Below are 14,052 nucleotides of genomic sequence, written 5' to 3'. Positions count from 1 at the left end.
TCTACTTCCTCCTTCTTGAAACGTTTGCTCTTAGAGCCCTGAGCTGTCATGTAACAAATCCAGCTACCCTACTGCAGAGTTCATCCAGACAGGCTCTGAGACTACATGGAGAAGGAGAGGGGTCCAGCTGGGTCCAACCTTTCAGCCACTCTTATCAAAATGCCAGAAGTGAGAATAAGTTGCCATGGTTCTTGCAGACCAGGCCTGCTGCTCACCTGAATTTCAGTGAGAGACCTCAGTTGATCCTCTGTGGAACGGAGGAATCATCCACAGAATTAGAATATATAATCTAAATGTTTGTCTTTTAAGCTGCTAAGTTTTAGGGTATTTTATTTTATAACATACCAGTAGACTACAGTTTTATCTTATGATGCAAGATGAGCTGAAGCCATCATATCATGTTGCAGGAAACCATGCAGGAGAAAGGAGAAAAGAGCAAACAAGTACATGGCCCCTACCTTTAGGGAGACTTTCCAGAATAACATTCCTTTTTAAAAATAGTTGGCCAAAACTTGGTCACATGGCCACATTTGGCTGCAAGAAGGACTTGGTAAAGTAGTCTTATGGATGAGCGCATTGCCAGGCTAAACAGATTTGGTTATTTTACCAAGGGAGAAGAGGGATGGATGTCAGGTTAGGCAACTAGAGTATCTACTACGTTCAACTCTCTGTTGAACATAATATTTTTTCCTATTAAAATTTATTTTTTAAGATTTTATTTTTTAGAGCAGTTTTAGTTCACAGAAAATTGAGACTTTCCATACAGTCGTGCCCCCACACATGCATAGCCTCTGCCATTATGAACATCCCCTACCAGGGTGGTACCTTTGTTACAATAGATGAACCTACAAGGACGCATCATAATCACTTGCGGGGTGCAGGCTTCTCATTGCAGTGGCTTCTCATGTTACGGAGCACGGGCTCCAGGCACATGGGCTTCAGTAGTTGTGGCATGTGGGCTCTAGAGCACAGGCTCAGTAGTTGTGGCACATGGGCTTAGTTGCTCCGGGGCATGTGAGACCTTCCTGGACCAGGGCTGAAACCCATGTCCCCTGCATTGGCAGGCAGATTCTTAACCGCTGCACCACCAGAGAAGTCCCTATGGTTCACTTGATGGGTTTGGACAAATGTATAATTACCTGTATGTGTCAGTATGGTACCACACAGACAATTTACACTGCTCTGAAATCCTCTGTGCTCTACCTTTTCTTCCCCTACCCTGACACCAATCCCTGGCAACCACTTTTGGAAAACTTTGGAGATCTTTTTACTGTCTCCATAGTTTTTCCTTTTCCATAATGTCACATAATTGAAATCATATAGTAAGTAGCCTTTTCACCTTAGCTTCTTTCACCTAATAATATGCATTTCAGGTTTCTCTGTGTCTTTTGGTGGCTTAATAGTCATTTCTTTTCAGTGCTAAATAATATTTCATTGTATAAATGTACCACAGTTTATTTATTAATTCACCTACTGAAAGGTTACTTCCAAGTTTTGGTAATTATGTATAAAATGGTTATAAACATCCATATGCAGGTTTTTGTGGGTACATAAGTTTTCAGCTTCTTTGGGTAAAATATCAAGGAGTACAGTTGCTGGATTATATGATAAGAGTAGGTTTAGTTTTGTAAGAAAACACCAAACTGTCTTTCAAAGTGACTGTCCATTTTGCATTCCTCCCAGCAATGTATTCCTATTGCTTCACATCCCATCGGCATTTAGTGTTGTCATCGTTTTGGATTTTGGCCATTCTAAATGGTATGTAGTGGTAGCTAATTGTTTTAACTTGCCTTTCCATGATGACCTATGATGTGGAGCATCTTTTGATATGTTTATTTGAGGGTTTGTTAGTTTTTAAGGGTTGTCTGTTTTCTTAATGTTGAGTTGTAAAACTTCTTTGAATATATATGTGGATATATTAAGATGTGTCTTGGCAAATATTTTCTTCCTGTCTATGGTGGTATTCTCATTCTATTGATATTGTCTTTCACAGAAGAGAAATTTTTTTTATTTTAATGAATTCCAGCTTATCAATTATTTCTGTAATGAATCATGCCTTTAATGTTTGTTGTTTCTAAAGAGGCATCACCCGACACAAGGTCATCTAGTTTTTCCTCTATGTTATCATTTAGTTTTATAGTTTTCATTTTACATTTAGGTCTAAGATCCATTTTGAGTTAGTTTTTATGAAGGGTGTAAGATATATGTCTAGATTCTTTTTTTCTGCATGTGGCTGTCCAGTTCTTACAGCACCATTTGTTGAAAAGTTTATCTTTATCTTTGCTCTGCTGTAATGCCTTGTTCCTTTGTCAAAGATCTGCTGACTATATTTATGGAGGTCTGTTTGGGGGCTTTAAATTCTATTCCATTGAGCTGTTTGTATGTTTACCAATACCACACTGTCTTGATCACTGTACTTTATAGTAAATCTTGAAATCTGGTAGTGTCAGTCATCCAGCTTTGTTCCTCTCCTTTAATATTATGTTGGCTATTCTGGGTCTTTTGCCTTACCTATAAACTTGAGAATCAGTTTGCCAATTACCACAAAATAACTTGCTGGAATTTTTATTGGGATAGCATTGAATCTATAGATCATTTTGGGAAGAACAGACATCTTGACAAAATTAAATCTTCTTATTCATGAGCCTGAAATATCTTTTCATTTAGTTATTCTTTGATTTCATTCATCACAGTTTTGTAGTTTTCCTCATATAGATATTGTACACATTTTGTTAGATTTATATGTAAGTATTTCATTTGGGGGATGCTAATATAAATGTTATTGTGCTTTTAATTTCAACTTCCACTTGTTCATTTCTGATATAAAGTGGAAGTGATTGATTTTGTATATTAACCTTGTATCCTGCAACCTTGTTATAATCACTTATTAGTTCTAGGGGGTTTTTTTGGCCAATTCTTTTGGATTCTATAAAAAGTGATCATGTCATGCCATCTGTGAATAAAGGCAGTTTTATTTATTCCTTTCCAATCTGTATACCTTTTATTCCCTTTTCCTGTCTTACTGCATTAGCTAGAACTTCTAGTAAAGTGCTGAAAAGGAATAATGAGAGGGGACATTCTTGCCCTGTATCTGATTTTAGTGGAAAACTGCAGAGTTTCTCACTATTAAGTATTATGCTATCTATAGGTTTTTGTATATTATCTTTATTAAGTTGAGGAAATTCACTTTGATTCCTAGTTTACTGAGAGTTTTTATCATTAATGGGTGTTGGTTTTTGTCAGATACTGTTTCTACATCTATTGATGTAATTATGTGATTTATCTTTTTGGCTTGTTGATGTGATGGATTATAATTATTGATTTTTGACTGTTGAATTGGCCTTTCATACCTGGGATAAATCACACTTGGTGTGATGTATAATTATTTTTGTACATTCTTGGATTCAGTTTAATAATTTGTTAAGGATTGTTTAATGTATCTTTATGAGAGATACTGGTCTATAGTTTTCTTGTTACATCTTTGCCTGATTTTGGTATTAGGGTAATGCTGGCATCACAGAATAAGTTAGAATGTATTGCCTCTGTCCTCTGAAAGAGTATAATTTTTTCCTTAAATGTTTAGCAGAATTCACCAATAAACTCAAATGGGCCTGGTGCTTCCTCTTTTGGGTGGTTATTAATTATTGATTCAATTTCTGTAATAGATAAAGGCTTATTCAGATTTTATAGTTTTTCTTGTGTGAGTTTTGGCAGCTTGTGTCTTTACAAGGAATTGTTCCCTTTCATCCACGTTATCACATATGTGGACATAGAGTTGTTCATATTCCTTTATTATCCTTCTAATGTCCATGGGGTCTATAGTGATGTTCCCTTCCCCCTTTCATTTCTGATATTAGTAATGTGGTGTTCTCTCTATTTTTTCTGGGTTAGCCTAATCAACAGTTTTTGAACATTTAATATATTCTCAAATTCTCATTTGATAAAAATTTTAAGATAATAAGCAATAAATCTATATAACTGTTTAACACTTGATAACAAATTACCAAAACCTAGTGGAATAAAAACAATACCCATTTATTAGGTCACAGTCCTGTAGACCAGAATCCAGGTGGGCTTGACTGGACCCTCTGCATAGGGTTGCACAGGGCTGAAATTAAGGTTTCATCTGGGCTGGTCTCTTATCAGAATGATTTGGTGAATAATTTACTTCCATGTTCTCACTCAGATTGTTGGCTGAATTCAGTTCTTTGTGGCTGTAGGACTGAGGTTCTTGTTTCTCAGCTGGGGGATTATCTCAGTAATTTAGGCCATCTGTATTCCTTCCCACACAGCTTCTCCATCTTTAAACTAGAAACAGTGAGTCGAGTCCTTCTTACACCTTGAATCTCTGACATCTGCCTTCAGCCAGAAAAAGCTTTGTGCCTTAAAGGATTTATATATGTTTATGAGAAATTCAGAGCTTAGTAGGGAAACAGACAAGGAAATAATTGAAACTAATGTTATTAGGGTTGATTTGGTAATGGGCAGCCCAGGGACTGTCTTTAAAAACAGAAGTAGTATCTCTGAACTTACCAAAAGGTGAGGGAAACATTTCCATGAAAGGTGATAGCATGAGAAGTCTTGAAAGAGCAGTGTAAGTCATCAGGTAAAGGGGTGGAAGGGAAGAGCAGTTTCTCTTACCTGCAGTGGGATACAAAAGTTTGCTGTTTAGAGTTTAAAGGGAGGGAGCAAATACAGCCAACTGTTACCCTCCTTGCAGTTACTGGAGTTGAATTTGCCCCCAAACAATAAGATTATCACACTGAGTACATTGGAAACATTTGTGGATAACAGTAAGAGAGCTCTGTACTTGCTTTTTGACTCTAGACTTATCTTTTATTTCTTAAAAGTGGCTGCTACATTACATTTTAATTTTTTTTCAATTAAATGGTTGATCATGTACTCCAATTACAAAAGGAAATTGAAGGAGAATGTTATTAAATAGCAATGGCACATTAGTTACCTATAATGAAAAAACTCAGCAGACTGAATAATGGGACTTCAACAGGCTTAGACAACAATAGGTAGATGTGGCCAGAGTCTTGAATTGCTGCACATAAAAAACTTTTCTGTGGGTCGGTTTATAAAATATTTTTTTTCCCCTGGCTGCACCTGAAGAGTTCTAAGTTTGTCCTCCCTTTGACTTTGAATCTCTTTGTGTAGTGGTTTTCAGAAATTAGCTTTTATGTGATCAAACCACTCGTTTTTGATTCTAGGTTCAAAGCTTTTGTAATTATGTTCAGAGCACTGTAAAAAAAAAAAGTATAAATGCATCTTTAATGTATGGAGATTGGGAGAGCAGCAGCCAAGTGAAACTCTGCAACACAGGAGAGAGTACAGGAGGTCAGTGGAGCTGCTGAAAAGAACAGAAATTAGATCCTGTCAAAAAGGGGTGAAAGATTCAGACTCAGCCTAAGAACTGCCAGAGAGGAATGTTATAATATATCCCTTTATTTACGGAGACAGAATATTAGCCACTTAAAAGAATGTAGACAATTTGAAACCGGTAATACCTACCGCCTGTATTCCCACCTACCAACTCATGAGAAATCCAGTTATTGGGTATTTTAAAGATCCTATTGCATACACAGCATTTGCTGGGTATTAGTAGAAAGGCATAGCAGTTCATATTATATTTATGAATATCCCTGACTGAAAAGGAAAAGGCAGGTAGAAGGTAATATAGGTTAGATTATGAGAGTTTTTTAAACCTCCAAAAAAAAAAAAAAGAAGCTGCAGAGTTTAAAGCTCTTCTAATTAATATGGTGTGAAAATCAACGTGGGTCTTGGAGAAGAGATTTTGAAACAACTGTGTTTCACATTTGATGTATTTTTTAGAATTCTAAAAAAAAATGTACCTTTTTGCAATAAGCTCCTTGGCATATGCTCATTACCAAGGAAAATAAAACAGTTATATGACTAATTAGACTTCACCTTCTCAGTTCGGGAAAAGCCTGACAACCCCGCCCCTTGTTATCATAAACTAATGATGCCTCCCCACATTACATGAAACAATCAGTGGTGAGGTTCATTACAGCTGCATCATCTTGTTCCATAAATGTCAAGAGATTAAAGGTGAAAGCTTTAGTTTCACATTTTTTGTAGATGGAGTTTTAAAAGTTCAGTGTGGTCAGATTATTTTAAGATGACAGTGACAGTTTCTTCCTGATACCAAAATGTCTCGTAGAAAAGTCTAGAAACCTATTCAAAAAATTCTATTTGGTCTTGTTTATATTCATGTCAAATACTCTGTTTCATTGATTTTTTTTTTTTTACTTTGATCATCTACTGACAGGCTAAGCAAATGTTCTGAATTGTGCAGACAAAAAGACAATTTTTGTGTTTCTCAAACAGTTTATGGTGAATTAACTTTGTGTACAACACAGTACTGTAATACCCCAAGCATACCTATCCCCTCTCTCTCCCTCTCTGTCTCTGTCTCTGTCTCTCTGTCTCTGTCTCTCTCTCCCCCCACCACTCCCTCCCTCTCCCTCTCCCTCTCCCCCCCCCACACACACATACACACACACACACACACACACACACACATACCCACAAGCAGCACAATTCTTTTAAGATGTTTAGAGTTTTCAGAAAGTAGCAGACTTGTTTGGTTTAGCTCAGTTCAGCATCTCTGAAGTTTCAAGGCAATCTCTCTGTGTGTAACTTCTTGTAGAAATATTGTTCTCTGAAACAAACTATGGGGAAAGCTGTTTTAGATAATGCTTACAGAATATTCGTGATTCATCCAACTATCCGTGGAAATTGTTAATGTGTCATTGGAATAGATTTTTATAATAATGATTTGAAAAGTCTGTAATAACTTTCTCACCAATTTAAGGCATTTTCTGGTATTGAAACCCCTCTCCTATTCTAGTCCTCTAATGGTTCTTTCTGAGAGTCAATAGGAAGTTAGAGATGATGGTGAGGCTGGATGATTTTGGGGTTCTAGAAATTTTTCCTCTTCTAAAAATATGAGGGAGTTGAACTGAACTATTTCTAAGATCTTTTGGAGCTTGAAAGTTAATGTCTTAGTGACCTAACTCTCTGACTGACAGATTAATGACGAAGAAAAGTCACACTTTCTATGTGCTTTACTTCCTTCATTATTATTTCAGTATCCAACTAGCTCAAAAAAATACCATAGATTAAAGAAGACAGAACACATAAAACCACTGGACAAAACAACCACAACAGGAGCACATTTGTTGATTATTTTACTTAAGCTTTACAGTACCCCTTATTGTGGCTAGTTACTAATAATTCCCATATTACAGATGAGACTGAATCTCAAGAACTTTATGTGAGCTGCTCTATAGCTTACACTTAGAAATGGAACAGTTGGGATATAAATCCAGGTCAGGGGAATTTCAGTTTCATTTCTTTTTCATGTTATTATGCTGATATTAGCATAGAAACAACAAATTTTAAGTTGAATGAGAGGAAGGAAATGGAAGACAGTGACATTTTGAAAGGATGAAAAATGCTAAAGAGAACCTGCATGTAGGCACTCACACTACTGACCCCTCAGGTAAGACCATGGTAAACAGAAAACCATTTAACTTAGGATATATTTTCAGAAAGTCGAAATTATGGTTAAATATTGAGCTGAGCATCTAATTTGTATTCCAACATTCAATTATAAGAGCATATTTTAATTTTCGTTTTTCATGTTCATATTTTCATGTATTATAAAAACTGTCTTAATATTTGGGAAACTACACATGTCATAGGAGAAGAAAAAAAGTGGTGCCATGGCTTTTATTGAATTCTGGGGAAGTATGGACTGTTAACATGACACTAAGACCACTTTGAAGGTGAGAGGGTCGTTGAGCTGCAGAAATTTAATGTATGATGAAGTGGAAACAATTTTACCAAAAAAAAAAGAAGCTTGCTTTTAGGCCTTTAGATAGTCTTTTTTCAACATTTTAATTCAAAGATATAAATGCTGCCTTACTGTAGGAGACACAGCATTTTTTAGCATTTCTTTAAAGAAATTACGTATAAATTTCCTCTGAATAAGAAGGCTTTTAAAATTTGATCAGTAACAGTGCAACTTTTCGGAGCAAAAAAAAAAAAAAAAAAAAGTGCACTTATTTCAGGAATGATGAGGAACTAGAGAACAAAAAACATTTTTCACTGAGATGTTATTTGTGTTGCTAAGGAAGACATAAAGATCATGGTGGAGTGTGATTAAAGGGTTAAAATAAACGAGAAGAATTTTTTTTTAAACCCAGAGGGAGAAGAAAGCCACAAGAAAATAGGTCCACTAATTAATGAGGAAGGGCATGAAATTAATGATGACTCTAAAACAGCTGAGTTATTGAACTCATTTTTTAAAAATCTGCCTTTAACAAGAGAAATGAAGCAAAGAAATATAGACAATTAGGGAGTAATGAAGACATTGCAAAAATTGCTCTAACCAACATGAAGATAAGGAAATTCCTTACTTGGCAGTTGTTGAAAGATCCATATCACCCTGAGTTATTTAGGGGATTGACCAGCATATTTACTGAGCCATGCGTATTTATTTCTAGAAAATGAAAGAATGTTAGCATATTGGAGAATATGGAGAAAACAGACTCTTGAGGGTATTAGAAACTTCTGCCCAGGAAGGTAACCATCAGTAAAATGTGGCATTGAATACACCCGAAAAATATTAAGAATGGGAAACTGGCAGAGTGTCTTCAATATGAATAAGGCAGGCCATATGAATTCATAGTTTTGCCATCATACACCCACAAAAGAAATTGAAAGGCAAATAGCACAAGTCAAACATTTGGACATTAGGTTCATTTCTAATTTGATGAGTCACCCATTTATGCATTAAAAATTAATCACTCAAAGAAAGTTATTAAATCATGGTTTTGGAAATAGGTTAAAGTTCATCATGAGTGATGAAACTATGTGGGAGATTATATAAATGACTAATGGGGCTCAGTATGGGTTAATATTGCTTCTGTTTTGTTTAAAGGATTTATTATTTATGATTAGCAACATTATTAATGAGTTGTTTAAAAGATTTTTAAATGATGTTATTCTCTTAAAGTCAGAGAAAATGTATAAAAACCACAAAGAGGCAAAACTATCAAAACAGGACTGTGAATATCGAAGGGGAGACTAGGCTCAAAAGGGCAGTGGATGGGGTAAGATATGAGTTCTTAACCTAAATAGACATTTCTCCAAAGAAGACATACAGATGACCAAGAAGCACATGGAAAGCTGCTCAACATCACTAATTATTAGAGAAATGCAAATGAAAACTACAATGAAGTATCACCTCACACCAGTTAGAATGGGCATTATCAGAAAATCTACAAACAACAAATGCTGGAGAGGGTGTGGAGAAAAGGGAACCCTCTTGCACTGTTGGTGAGAATGTAAATTGATACAGCCACTATGGAGAACAGTATGGAGGTTCCTTAAAAAGCTAAAAATAGAACTATCATATGACCCAGCAATCCCACTACTGGGCATATACCCAGAGAAAACCATAATTCAAAAAGATACATGCACCCCAATTTTCATTGCAGCACTATTTACAATAGCCAGGTCATGGCAGCAACCTAAATGCCATCAACAGACGAATGGATAAAGAAGATGTGGTACACATATACAATGGAATATTACTCAGCCATAAAAAGGAATGAAATTGGGTCGTTTGTAGAGACATGGATGGATCTAGAGACTGTCATACAGAGTGAAGTAAGTCAGAAAGAGAAAAACAAATATCATATATTAACGCATATGTGTGGAACCTAGAAAAATGGTACAGATGAACCGGTTTGCAGGGCAGAAATAGAGACACAGATGTAGAGAGCAAATGTATGGACACCAAGGGGGGAGAGTGATGGGGGAGGGGTGGGGTGGCAGTGGTGGGATGAATTGGGAGATGGGGATTGACGTATATACACTAATATGTATAAAATAGATAACGAATAAGAACCTGCTGTATAAAAAATAAAATTCAAAAAAGGTATTCAAAAAAAAGAACTCAAGCACCTTAGCTCGAGAACTTATACACATCTTGCAGTTCAAATGAGACAGAAGTCTGACACTGTGATAGCAGTCCTGATGAAAGAGATCACTGCTCTTAGCTATCCTAAAATTTTCTCAATGCTGGGAAGACTGGTTGGTGTCTTTTCTCATCTAATCAGTAAGCAGCATGAAAAAACGTTGCATTCTGAAAACCATAGATTTATAGCTATGCTGTGGGAAAGAAAAAGCAGAAATGAACACAGAAGTGTCTGAAGATGAGTGAGAAGGCCCTCAAAAATCAAACGACCATGAGAACCTAAGTTAGCTCTGGGCTCTAGGCATTTTTGAGGAAATTTAGGGGAAATGCCCACATTAGGAAGTGCTAAGATTAGGAAAAGGCGATGAAAAATCTTTTGATTGAGTTGGTACAAATAAATACCGATTAACAGAAAAATATAAAATCAGAAAATGTGAAAACATTTGAAAAAGCATAGAACAAGCAGTGATGATTTAATATTGCAGAGGAGTAACTCATCAGGCGTATCGTGAACACTTGCTGCTGCGTGGGAATACTAGGATGGAGCTGCAATGACTTAACCCAGCAGAGTGACTTGGTGAGCCTCTTCTAGTTCACTCATGAGATAAAAGGGTATTCTGGCTGCCCAGTTCAAGTCTCTGCTATTGATGAAAACTCATCTACTTCTCAAAGAGGATGCACTATATATTTTCTTTCTTTTATATATAATCGAAGCACTTCTTCAGTGTTAATGAGAGCTCTGTGCTGTCAAACACTTGCAGTGTCTGACACACTGACCATTATCACCGCCACTTACATCACCCCTCCAGGGCAGGCATTGTTATCTAGGCATCACAAATAAGGAGAGTGACAGCCCCTTTAAGTAGATTCCCGGTGTTGCTCTGCATGGAGATGGTGCAGCTGGACAACAAACCCAGATAATAGGCTCCCCAAGCCTTTCTCCTGCTCCACCCACTGCTCCACACCAAGACTGACAAAGTGCAGAATATTCTGTTCCTCTCACTGTCTATAAAATCTGTGGTTTCATCATTCTGACATTGTCCTCAATTGAAAGGAACTGAAATGGGTTCTTGTCAGAGTCAGTGATCTCAATTGGAAGAGCCCAGAGGAATTGCTCATAATGAAGACATTTCATTCTCCTGAAAGGTCTATGTCATACAGGTCTAGTGGTCACAATTCTCACCCTGGCCTTTGATGACCTGCCCTTGGTTCAAGGCATTTTCAGTAGTTTTCTACACACAGACACTGTCTGCATCTCCCGTGGCATGGGCATGATGGTTGCAGTTTCTGTGCTAAACAGCTATGTTTTCCCTGAATGAAACTCAGCAAGAGAGATAGGGGAGTTTTTGTTTGTATCCTTTGCACCTCAGGTCTGTGTACACATTATAATACACAGACACCTAATTTTCACAGCTTGTGATTTCACATTCTTAATTCGAGATTTTGGGGGTTTGAACCAGGTATCTAATTATTCAGAACATTCAGGACTTCGATGATGTCATCAGGTTCCCTAGAAGTTGTATCCTCTTGAGCATAGCTTCAAATGAGAATATAATGTTAACAAACCAAGTAGTTAATTCACTCATTTATTCCTAAAATCATTCTGCATACATGTGCTGAGCTCTGACAGTATATCAGGAGCTATATCCAGCCTGGGACACAGCACAAAGTCAGCTGTCACTGGGCATCCTCATTCTCTAACTGGTGAATTATAAGGCATTTCACAACACCTTCCCATTATTTGTCAGAACATTTAAGTTCACTGATGACTTACCTATTATATAAAGTAATTCAAGGTTTTCCTTTTAATAATGTAATTTTCACTCCCATGATTCTAATACGCTGTCTTAAATGTGGAAGTAATTGCATTATTGAGATAGAATGAGAAATAGCTTGCAATGTTGACTACTCCCTGGGGAGTATGTTGCATAAGTGAACTTTGTGGTTAAAACAGAAAAATAGTAAAGTTGAAAAAGACTGGTTATTGGAAACAAACATGTATATGGATGACAATGCAACCACAGCGATCTGTTATACAAAGCACGCTATTGGAGGACAGAGTACATTGCGCAAAGTTTACCACAGAAGGTAGAATTGGAAACAGTTCGTGAAAAGGGAATCAGAACAGCAAACCCTACCAGTTCAGTAGCCTGGGGAAGGGAAATGGATTGGTGTTAGGGGTATAAGCAGTGGTTTTGTCTGAATGGAACACACCATTTGTGAGTAAAGCCCTGGAATACACTAAGCTGGGACGGGCGTCCGGGGACACTTAAAATCATGTTAAGTGTATTTGGACTGCATGCATTATATAGTTGTTGTCAAGGCCACATACAACCATAGGAAAGCTCAAGATATCATCACTTTCACAAGACTTGTTTTTAATCTGCAATTATAAGCTAGGTCATCTGGGCAGAGGGGCTTCTGGGTTCTCTGGGAGTCAGCTCTCAAGTCCGGGCATTGTAAGTCCCAGACCTTAGATTGGCTCTACATCCGGCGCGGTTGAGTCTAATTCGCCACCATGTTCATCATTCACTGCCTGAAGTATAAACTCCCCCACCTTCTATCGTCCTCAGCACCATCAGCTGAAACCACTCTACATGCTCTGCCCTACCCAAAGCCTTTGATGTCCTCTCCAACTCTCATATACTCTTCTGTGGCCCTGAGGCTTCGGCTCCTTCATTAGAAAGTTCTCATAGGTTCTTAACTCCTTCTCTGAGTGTATTTGCATTAACTGAAATAGGGCTTTTACTCAGTTACTTTCCCAAGCTGCACATCTCACCTATCTTAGAGGAAGCCTGGGCATTTTGTCATGGCCCAGGTTTCTAAAGTACACAGGAGCAGGTTCTGGAGTTTTAAGCAGGTTACATTTAGCCCAGGTGAGAAAATCAGAGAAGCCAGTGGAGAACAATCTGTTTAGGAAGGCCTATGCAGACAGAGAGGCTCTAGAAATTAAGAAATCAGATATTCTATAAGAGCAACCATAGTAAACACACATGAATCCTAATCGCCTGTCATTACTGCTCTTCTTTTCCATGATCCCAAGACTTCTGTATGAAGTCACTACTTAAGAAGGTTTATCTTGACAGACAAAGGGAAAAAACTATTAATACACTATAAAATCTGCTAAGTGAACTATAAATAAAATGTTATGCGAACACAGGGGGAAAAAATGGTTTGCAAAACCCCCAGTTTGCTTCCAAAGAGCTCCCGTTTGAACACTGAACCCTCATAGTATTGGGTTTCGTGCTATAGTTATAGGGAATTCACACCAATTCCCCAGTGTGCTGAAATGTGTGTTACTCCTTCTATTTGGTCTGAAATATCCTTGGCCATCCAAGATTTTTACTTACTTGTGTAACTCCTACTCACTTGTAGATTACTAAGATGTTACCTATTTCTGACAGCCTGACCTGATTCACCAACTGGAGATTGTTTGCCCCTACTAGGAGGTCACATACAATTCGTACTTTCCCTCGTTTTAGTTCATGTCATGCTATACTGACACATCATTTGTTCCGTGATCCTCGATTACCAACACCTGGAACAGTGCATGGCGTCATCAGTTCTCATAAATATTTGTTGAATGACTCAATTATTTGAACAAACAAATGATTGAATGGATGAATGGATAAATAAGTGAATTGATGGATATATAGATATTTGTTTCTAGCTTTTGAGTGTGAGTCATACCACAGAGAAAGTTATTGTGTGTGAAAAGAATGAAGTCAAGAGAACTCAGTCTCTGATCGAGAGAAACATACTAACGTCATACTCTCTTTATTCTTGCATTCATTCAGATATTTACTAAATACCTAGTTGTGTCAGAAGTGACCCATAATTTTAAAAAATATATTCAGATACTTATTGGATACCTACAACCTATATAACAGAGTATCCTTGCTTCTTTGTTCCAGTAACTTAATTGTGGTTTGTCATATATTTTAGAAGCTAATAATGAGCTAAACCATTGAACAAAACTGCTGGTTGTAGTTATAGGACATATGTTCAAAAGCTTGAAAACTATTTTTTTTCTTTTC

This window comes from Kogia breviceps, chromosome 10, assembly GCF_026419965.1.
Source record: "Kogia breviceps isolate mKogBre1 chromosome 10, mKogBre1 haplotype 1, whole genome shotgun sequence".
In the NCBI taxonomy this organism is placed as follows: domain Eukaryota; kingdom Metazoa; phylum Chordata; class Mammalia; order Artiodactyla; family Physeteridae; genus Kogia; species Kogia breviceps.
Note: the sequence above shows the minus strand (reverse complement) of the source record.